The 10,651-nt window shown below is 44.6% G+C and overlaps 1 pseudogene; it reads right to left on the bottom strand.

Moving 5' to 3' along the window:
• Window positions 1-5,480: 5,480 nt before the first annotated feature.
• Window positions 5,481-5,578, bottom strand: LOC119467645 (annotated as a pseudogene).
• Between the last annotated feature and the right edge of the window lie 5,073 nt (window positions 5,579-10,651).

Raw genomic sequence — 10,651 nt, forward strand, 5'->3', positions numbered from 1 at the left:
CCATCTGTCACTTGGACTGTTTCTCCAGCCTCCTGCGTGGCCTCCTTCAGGCATGGTGGCTCACACCTGTAATCCCAGCACTTTGGGAGGTCGAGGCAGGCAGATCACCTGAGGCCAGGAGTTCCAAAACAGCCTGGCCAAAATGGCAAAATGCCATCTCTATTAAGAAATACAAAGATTAGCTGAGCATGGTGGCAGGCACCTATAATCCTAGCTACTCTAGAATCTCAGGCAGGAGAATCACTTGAACATGGGAGGCAAAGGTTACAGTGAGCCGAGATCACGCCACTGCACTCCAGCCTGGTAACAGAGCAAGACTCCATCTCAAAAAATAAAAAACCTTCTCCAGGCAGCTGCCTTCTGATGATGCCCCCCTCCCTCGGTGAAGCACGGGAGACCCCAAACTCCTGCCTGACCCTAAAGTGCCAAGTGACCCTGCCCATGCACTCCTCTGGCCACACTGAGTGTCCTCCGAGTCATGCTGCTCCCTGTGCCTGGGTTTTTGCTGCCCCCGTCTCAAAGCCTCCCCTCCCTCTTCCCAGCTCCATCCCCCTATCCTCTGCCTGCCCAGCACCCACCTCCTGTTCATTTAATGTTTAGCTCAGGCTGTAATCTCAGCACTTTAGAAAGCCGGGGGCAGAGGATCACTTGAGTTCAAGAGCTTGAGGCCAACCTGGGCAACATAGTGATATCCCCCTAACTCCACCAAAAATGTGAAAGAAAAAAAAAAAAAGATATAGCTCAGGCATTACTCACCTCCAGGTAGCCTTCCTGATGGCGCCATCCACAGGTGGGCTCAGGAGCAGCCTCTGTTCTCTGGGCATCGGAAGCTGCCTCCCCAGGGTAGTGGTCCCGGGTCAGCTCCTGCAGGAGTCCAGGCACAGGATTACGGTGGATGGATCAGGACTGAGGGTCAGAGATGCAAAGAGGCAGACAGCTTTGGGACGCACTTGGTGAGATCAGTGGTATTTGCTGCAGGGTGACTGTCAGGGTGTAGGGGAGAATTCTGGACCAGCCATGTCTTCATCTCTCTCTTCCCTCCAATCCCAGGAGAGCAAATGAGGCAGAAGGACTCTCGGGGCCCAGCTCACCAGCTCCATCCTCAGGAACTCGAGGACCATCAAGTTCCATGGCTGGGAGGGAGCCTTTCTGGACAGAGTCCTGGGCATCCGAGGTCAGGAGCTGGGCGCCTTGCAGACCGCTGGCCTCCTCTTCTCTGTGTCGCTGGTGTCTTTCCAAGCATCTACATTTCTGGTGATGTCACTCTAGTCTCCATGCCGAGCAGGACTGGGGAAGTAGTGTGAGGGTCAGGGGGTGAGGTAGGTGGAGACTCCCAGATCCTACCACCCTGTCCATCAAAACCCACACATTCTGGATCCTGTTCTCTCGGGGTTCCTGCTGTCTTCTGCATGAACAAATTAATCACATCATTCTGGTGAAGGTGGCAGCGGCTGATGAGGTCTGCTGTTCTGAGAGTTCCAGGCTTCTATATGTGGGGCCAAGGGTTCAGGTGCAGGTGGGCTGCAGAGGTAGAATCCAGGGTCTGAGTGACTTCCCTGCTGCTGGCCAGCAGGTGTCCACAGCCACCCTGTCACTGACGTGATCCTTGTCCTGCCATTCTGTCATTTATTTCTGATGGCTGTCAGAACACTCTTCCTAAAGCACAGCTTTCAGAAGAATTTAAACATGTTGATGCACAGGCCAGGAGCAGTGACTCACACCTGTCATCCCAGCTCTTTGGGAGGCTGAGGTGGCTTGAACCTGGGTGGTGGAGATCGCAGTGAGCTGAGATTGTGCCACTTCACTCCAGCCTGGGTGACAGAGCAAGACTGTCTCAAAAACAAAATAAAACAAAAGGACCACAAATGGCACCAACACCTAGAGCCCTGCAGTGCTGCTCTCCCCAGGAGTCCCCAGGCTCAGCCCTCATGTCTATCACCTTCACAGAGAGGCCTTTCCTGACCACCTTCACCACCACCACAGCACCCCTGCTCGTGCTAATGCACTCTACACCTGCACCTGATTTCTCTTTACTTTTTTATTTTTGAAGACAACAGAGTCTTGCTCTGTTCTCCAGGCTGGAGTGCAGTGATGCAATGTCAGCTCACTGCAACCTCCACCTCCCAAGTTCAAGCAGTACTCCCACCTCAGCCTCCTGAGTAGCTAGGATTACAGGCAGGTGCTACCACTCCTGGCTCTTTTGTGTGTGTGTATGTGTGTGTGTGTGTGTGTGTACTTTTAGTAGAGATGGCATTTCACCATGTTGGCCAGGCTGGTCTTGAACTCTTAACCTCAAGGGATCCATCCGCCTCAGCCTCCCAAAGTGCTGGGATTACAGGTGTGAGCCACCGCACCTGGCCATACCTGCTTTAGTATTTATTCTTCATAGCGCTTTCCACCTGATGTGCTGTCTGTATTAATGGTTTGTCTATGGAGCGCCTCTTTCTCCCTCATTAGAATGATGGATCCATTAAGAGAGCAGCAACTTTGTTTTGCTCATTGCTGTTTCCCCAGAGCCTGGAACCCTGCCAGATGTGTAACAACCAGGCAGTAGTTATTCATAGAATGAATGAATGTAAGAATGAATAAATGGCCGGGTGCTGTGGCTCATGCCTGTAATCCCAGCACTTTGGGAGGCCGAGGTGGGTGGATTACTTGAGGTCAGGAGTTTCAGACCTGCCTGGACAACATGGTGAAACCCCATCTCTACTGAAAATACAAAACTTAGCTAGGAATGGTGGTGCACACCTGTAATCCCAGCTACTTGGGAGGCTGAGGGAGGAGAATTGCCTGCACCCAGGAGGTGGAAGTTGCAGTGAGTCGAGATCATGCCACTGCACTCTAGCCTGGCAGAAAGAGAGGGACTGTCTCAGAAATAAATAAAAATAATTTAAAGAAAGAATGAATGAAAGACAAGAAGGCTTAGATAGAAGGAATAAGTTGCAGTAATCAATAGTGCACAAGGGAAATTACAGTGAATGAGAGTTTATTTGCATATTTCAAGATAGCTAAAAGAGAAGGATTTTCGTGTGCCCAAAACAAAAGATAAATATTAGAGGTGATGATTGTCTCAGTTACCCAGATTTAATCATTACATATTGTCTACAGCTGGGGTCCCAACCCTCCTGGCCACAGATCAGTACCAGTCTGTAGGCTGTTTTTGTTTTTCTTTTTGTTTTCATTGAGACAGAGTCTCACTCTGTGCAGCGGTGCGATCTCGGGTAAATATCACCTCCACCTCCGAGGTTGAAGCAATTCTCCTGCTTCAGCCTACTGAGTAGCTGGGATTACAGGCATGTACCACCACACTTGGCTAATTTTTGTATTTTTAGTAGAGACAGGGTTTCACCATGTTGGCTAGGCTGGTCCCAAACTCCTTACCTCAGGTGATTCCCCTTCCTCATTCTCCCAAAGTGCTGGGATTACACTTGTGAGCCACTGCACTCAGCATTTTTTTTTTTTTTTGACACGAAGTTTTGCTCTTGTTGCCCAAGCTGGAATGCAATGGCATGATCTTGGTTCACTGCAACCTCCATCTCCTGGATTCAAGCGACTTTCCTGCCTCAGACTCCCAAGTAGCTGGGATTACAGGTATGAGCCACCATGCCAGGCAAATTTTTGTATTTCTAGTAGACACAGGATGTCTGAAGTCAGGTTGGTCTCAAACTCCTGACCTCAGCTGATCCACCCGCCTCAGTCTCCCAAAGTGCAGGGATTACAGGCGTGAGGCACCATGCCCAGCTCACCTGTTAGGAACTGGGCGGGCAGCACAGCAGGTGAGCAGAGGGCGGGTGAGGGAGGCTTCATCTGTGTTCACAGCCACTCCTTATTGCTGGCATCACCACCTGCGCTCCACCTCCTGTCAGATCGGTGGCGTTGTTAGAGTCTCATTGGAGCGCAAACCCTACTGTAAACAGCACATGCGAGGGAGCTGGGCTACACGCTCCTTATAAGAATCCAATGCCTGTTGATCTGTCACTGTCTCCCGTCGCCCCCAGAAGAGACCATCTAGTTTCAGGAAAACAAGCTCAGGGCTCCCACTGATTCTACATTAAGGTGAGTTGTGTAAGTATTTCATTATATATTGCAGTGTAATAATAATAGAAGTAGGCCGGGCACAGTGGCTCATGCCTGTTATCCTAGCACTTTGGGAGGCTGAGGCAGGTGGATCACCTGAGGTCAGGAGTTCAAGACCAGCCTGGCCAACATGGTGAAACACTATCTCTACTAAAGGTACAAAAACTGGCTGGACATGGTGGCAGGGACCTGTAATCCAAACTACTTGGGAGGCTGAGGCAGGAGAATTGTTTGAACCCAGGAGCAGAGGTTGCAGTGAGCCACGATCGTAGCATTTTGGGAGGCTGAAGTGGGCAGAACACCTGAAGTCAGCAGTTCGAGACCAGCCTGGCCCAGTGGTGAAACCCCGTGTCTAATAAAAATACAAAAATTAGCTGGGTGTGGTGGTAGGAGCCTATAAGCTGAGCTACTCGGGAGGCTGAGGCAAAAGAATTGCTTGAACCCAGGAGGTGGAGGTTGCAGTGAGCTGAGATCATGTCCCTGCACTCCAGCCTGGGCGATAGAGCAAGATTCTGTCTTTGGGGAAAAAAAAAAAAAAAAGGCAAGCCAGTTCAAATGGCTTATACCTGTAATCCCAGAACTTTGGGAGGCCAAGGTGGAAAGATCACTTGAGGCTAGGAGTTCCAGGTAAACCTGGGCAACATAGCAAGACCCCATCTCTACAAAACATTTTTTAAAAATTAGGCATAGTGGCATGTGCCTGTAGTCTCAGCTACTCAGGAAGCTGAGACAAGAGGATTGTTGGAGCCCAGGAGGTGGAGGCTGCAGTGAGCCATGCTTGTGCCACTGCACTCCAGCCTGGGTGACAGAGTGAGACCCTGTCTCTCAAAAAAAGAATTCAGAGTAGAGAAATGTATGAATTGTAAGTTCAAGCATGCCACATCCCACATTTCCTTCAGAAGTGTTGATGCATGCCCCAAGAAATCTGCATTCATTTCCCAGTGCTGCCTTAACAAAGTACCCTAAACTGTGTGGCTTCAACCACAGAGATTTCTCACAGTTCTGGAGGCCAGGAGTCTGAAATCAAGGGTTTTTGGATTGTTTGTTTGTTTTTCCTGTGAAGGCTGTGAGGGAGGGTCTGTCCCAGGTCTCGCTGCTGGATTCTCAGAGCCTCCAGAGTTCCTGGGCTTGTAGGTGGTCTTCTGTCTCGACATTGGCTTCCCTTTGAAGGTGTCTTTGTCCACATATCCCTTTTTATAAGGACACCAGGCACACGAGATTAGGATTCACCCTCATTACCTCAGCTTAGCTTGATCACATGTGAAGAGCCTATTTCCATATAAGGTCGCATCCACAGGCCCTGCGGCATATGGCTTCAGTGTCTTTTGGGGAGACACAGGACAATGCCTAATGCTTTAGATTTGCAAATATTTAGTTTGAGTTTCCGGGTTTTTTCTTTTTTGCATCAGATGGGTGATGTGATGGTAACGTAACAAGTTTTGAGGAAGGCACATATTGTAAAACAGCATGAAAACCCAATCGTCATGCTTTGGTTTTGGTTTTTTAATTTTAGTTTTTCTTGAGGCAGGGTCTTGCTCCATTACTCAGGCTGGAGGGCAGTGGTGCAAACATGGCTCACTGCAGCCTCGACCTTCTGGGCTCCAGCGATCTTCCCAACTCAGCCTCCCAAAGTGCTAGGATTACAGGAATGAGCCACTACCCCCAGCTGTTCCCTATCTTTTGTTTGTACCTTGTTCTTTTTACTCAAAAATACACCTTTGCAGCTGGGCATGCTGGCTAATGCCTGTAATCCTCAGCATTTGGGAGGCCGAGGCAGGTGGATCACTTGAGGTCAGGAGTTCAAGACCAGCCTGGCCAACATGGTGTAATGCCTTCTTTACTAAAAATACAAAACGAGCTGGGTGTGGTGGTGTGTGCCTGTAATCCCAGTGACTTGGGAAGTGAGGCAGGAGACGCACTCGAACCCTGGAGGCAGAGGTTGCAGTGAGCCAAGTTCATACTACTGCAATCCAGACTTGGTGGCAGAGCGAGACTCTGACTCAAAAAAAAAAAAAAAAAAAAGGAAAATACATACATCTGGTGATTAACTCAATCATCACTCTGGAGATTCCAAAGACTTTAGGAGCTGTGTGTCAGGAATTAAGGACAAGGACCAAATATTTATTTGTTATTACATAATAATATTAATAACCAAAAATTTCAACACCCTTCATTGAATACTCTCATCTTTCACCAGTGAGTTCTGATGCCATGTCTGTCATTTATATTTTCATATATTATTGGGGCACTTCCTAGGCTCTCTTCCATTTCATTAGCTTTTTCATCTATCTCTGCACTAATAACACACTGCTTAACTTTTCAATAATTATTTAAATCTGGTAGAAGTTTCCCACTTTGGTACTTTGTTTTTAAACATGCTTTTCCTCATGAATTGTAAGATTAGCTTGTTCAGTATGGTAAAAAAAAAAAATCCTCTTGAATTTTTATTGGAATTGCATCAAGTTTACAGATTAATTTTGGGAGAATTGACATCTTTATGATTCCATAACGATTATGTTATTTTTAATAGTGTTACTTTTTAAATTGTTTTCTGATTTCTGGTATATAGGAATGCAATCTTTAAAAAAATCTTTAAATTTTTTTAAAAATTTAACTGAGTTTGTTAAAAAAAAAATTAAACAATTCTTACTATTATCACCACCAGTGTATCACAAAAGCATTTCTATGTATTAAGGCAAGCAGGAGCATCATGCCCAGATACCCCCTTCCATTCCATTATCACCAGGATTCTTTAACATATATATATTCTCTGAATGTTAAGAAAAGGGATTCATGGCCAGGCATGGTGGCTCACACCTGTAATCCCAGCATTTTGGGAGGCTGAAGCAGGCAGATCACAAGGTCAGGAGTTCGAGACCAGCCTAGTCAATATGGTGAAACCCTGTCTCTACTAAAAATACAAAAACTAGCCAGGTGTGGTAGCCTGTAATCCTAGCTACTTGGGAGACTGAGGCAGGAGAATCGCTTGAACCTGGGAGGCTGAGGTTGCAATGGGCCGATATTGCACCACTGTACTCCAGCCTGGGAGACAGAGGGAAACTCCGTCATTTAAAAAAAAAGGGGGGGGGGTTTACTTTAAAACTTCTCAAATTTTAGTCGGTGAAGAATAAAGGAAGCTATTTTGTTTCTAAGGCATACATTTTTATTTCTCAAATTCCAGGCTTTCACATTTTATATTGCATAATATAGAAAAATTACTCTGACTAAAAATAGGAATACAACATTTCCACAAGGGCAAATTCACCTCAAAAGACTGAGAATTCTAATTCTTAAAGAGAATAAAAATTAATGCCAGAAGTGGTGGCTCACACCTGTACTCCCAACACTTTAAGATGCCAAGGCAGGTGGATTATGAGGTCAGGAGTTCGAGACTAGCCTGGTCAGAATGGTGAAACCCGTCTCTACTAAAAATACAAAAAATTAGCCATACATGGTGGCATGTGCCTGTAGTCCCAGCTACTTGGGGAGGCTGAGGCAGAAGAACTGCTTGAACACAGCAGGCAGAGTTTGCAGTGAGCCTATTTCGTGCCACTGCACTCCAGCCTGGGTGACAGAACAAGACTTCGTCTCAAAAAAAAAAAATTAATTTTTTAAATGAGTATTTCACAATACAGATGACACTAAAGTCACAGTTCTGAGACTATGACCAGAGAATAGTGTCGTGAAATTAACATGAAATTTTTAAAATTATAGTTTCTTAATTTCTAAAAAATTAATAGGCTCACATGAAAGGTGATATTCAGTAAAAAGTAGAAATAACTATCAGAGATACTGAAAAAAATATGAATCCTGGCTTGGAAAAACATATTAGATAATACAATGTAAAATAGTTAAGAAATGCTATTTCATTAATTTCATGGTTTTACCTCTTTCTCTTCCTACTTTCATTGCAAATTATATATCATTCAAATTAATAACAGTTAACCACTAGCTATACATGGATATGCAACATGCATTCAACCTTAAAGGTGGGAAAGAAAAGAGAATTATCAAAAGCATAGAAATCATCTATTTAAGCTACAAATTTTACAGAATCTCTAATACTAAGCAGATTCTCCCTGCAAAGTGAATCTTTTATCAATTTAAAGGTCCAAGATATCTGAACGCATGAAAGGCAAATTATTCTAGTACTGTGCTCTCTCAGTGTCCACAAAGCCTCAGTAACCCACAGATTTTATTTTCAGTATTCTAATATTGTCTCCCTCAACTGTATAAAGAAGGAAATCGAAAGATTTTTATACTTATTTCCCTTATGACATAATTAAGAAAACTTCTTTTAATTTGTTTTGCCTCAGATAATTTTTTTTGAGACGGAGCCTCACACTGTCGCCCAGGCTGGAGTGCAGTGGCGCGATCTCTGCTCACTGCAACCTCTGCCTCCCGGTTGAAGCGATTCTCCTGCCTCAGCCACTCGAGTAGCTGGAATTACAGGCACCCACCACCATGCCCAGCTAACTTTTGTATTTTTTTAGTAAAGACGGGGTTTCACTATGTTGGCCAGGCTGGTCTACAAACTCCTGACCTGGTGATCCGCCCACCTTAGCCTCCCAAAGTGCTGAGATTACAGGCGTGGGCCACCGCGCCCTGCCCCAAATAGTTTTTAGAGTTAGTAGTCTAACGAGATCGTGTGTGTGTGTGTGTGTGTGTGTGTGTGTGTAATATATAAAATATGGAGATTCTAGAGTAGGGACAAGAAAAATAATCATCCTTTAGAAGAAATCCTTAGAATCTAAGTTCTTCAATTCAAAACTTAGAAAAAACTAAGCAAAGACGCACTAGTTTGGTTGGGAGTCAGAAGTGTATGTATGTCTCCTGGGCCAGGCTGAGCAATTTAGTTAACTAGGTAAATTTAGGGAAAGATTTAGAGCCCATTAACCTCAGATTTTTTTTCCACTTGCAAAACTAAGAATAAAAATACTCTGCCAATGTCACAGGACTAAAACAGAACCCAATTTTGATTCATTCACTGAACTAAGCACCCACTGTGCAATGCACATGGCAAGGGCTGCCAAGTTTAGCAAATAAATATACAGTACAGAATAATAAAAAATTAGGCCAGGTACGGTGGTGGCAATCCCAGCACTTTGGGAGGCTGAGGTGGGTGGATCACTTGAGGTCAGAAATTTGAGTCCAGTCTGGCCAACGCGGTGAAACCCCGTCTCTACTAAAAATATAAAAATTAGTTGCGTGTGGTGGCACATGCCTGTAATCCCAGCTACTCAGGAGGCTGAGACAGGAGAATCGCTTGAACCAGGGCGGCAGAGGTTGCAGTGAGCCAAGACTGGGCCACTGCAGTCCAGCCTGGGCGACAGAGTGAGACTCTGTCTCAAAAAAAAAAAAAAAAAAAAAATTATTCCCTGTTTATCAGAAATACAAACTTAATTGAGCATGCTGTACTTTATCTGGGAACCCTAACTGGGGCATATACAAAAATATAAATAAGACATGCTTCATATCCTCAAAGACTTACATAGAAATGAGGGATATAAAATGTATATATATAAATGAACTACTATACAACGAAGAAAAGTAGTTACTTAGCATTTAAAGAGGAAAGGGGAAGAAAAGGCAAATTGACAACATAGTAAGTAGGGTGGAAGAATGGTTAAAAATCAACAAATGCAAGATTCAAAACAGAAAAAAGAATTAGAGATGGGAGTGCTTAATTACATTCTCAACTCTAGTCACCCAGACCTGTGTATTTACCACACAGGATATTCTTCCACCAGTATATGAAATGGCTCAGTAATGCAAATTCTTAAGTCATTTATCATTCATTCACACTCAATTTAAATTATTTCAAATGGACATGCATTAGCAAGCTCTTGATAGATACATACCAAAAAAATCAAATTCATCATTTTTGGAACTATCTCTCAAATCTACCTGGAGTTTTGTGCTTGATTACTGAAAATTATTTTATTAAACAAATTCTACACTATGTAGATAGGACCACAGACAGACCAAAATCCTGAAAAAGGCCAGGCATGGTGGCTCACACCTGTAATCTCAGCATTTTTGGAGGCCGAGGTGGGTGGATTTGAGGTCAGGATTTTGAGACTAGCCTGGCCAACATGGTGAAACCCTGTCTCTACTAAAAATACAAAAATTACCCAGGCATGGTGGCACACGTGTATTATAACCCCACCTACTCAGGAGGCTAAGGCAGGAGAATCGCTTGAACCTGGAGGTGGAGGTTGCAGTGAGTTGCGATCATGCTGCACTCCAGCCTGGGCAACAAGAGCGATACTCCGTCTCAAAAAAAAAAAAAAATCCTGATAAGATTTCATCCATTTCTCACTTTCTGTTGTCCCAAGCAGCTCTTTCATAAATATGCCACATAATTAACCAGCTCTGTTCTTGACAATCTTTAAATAAATAAATCTGCAGATCCTTTTTAACTAGATGCAAAAAACGACTTCACTTTGCACTTCCTGCTCCAATGCTCTGAAGATGTCTCCTTTCTGCAGGCCCAGTTACCATTCTTCATGACACAGGTCAATCCTGAACCTATTCCACAATAGGAAACTTCACGTGTCCTTAGAACTTCAAC

This window comes from Cebus imitator, unplaced genomic scaffold, assembly GCF_001604975.1.
Source record: "Cebus imitator isolate Cc_AM_T3 unplaced genomic scaffold, Cebus_imitator-1.0 Scaffold314, whole genome shotgun sequence".
NCBI classification, from domain to species: Eukaryota; Metazoa; Chordata; class Mammalia; order Primates; family Cebidae; genus Cebus; species Cebus imitator.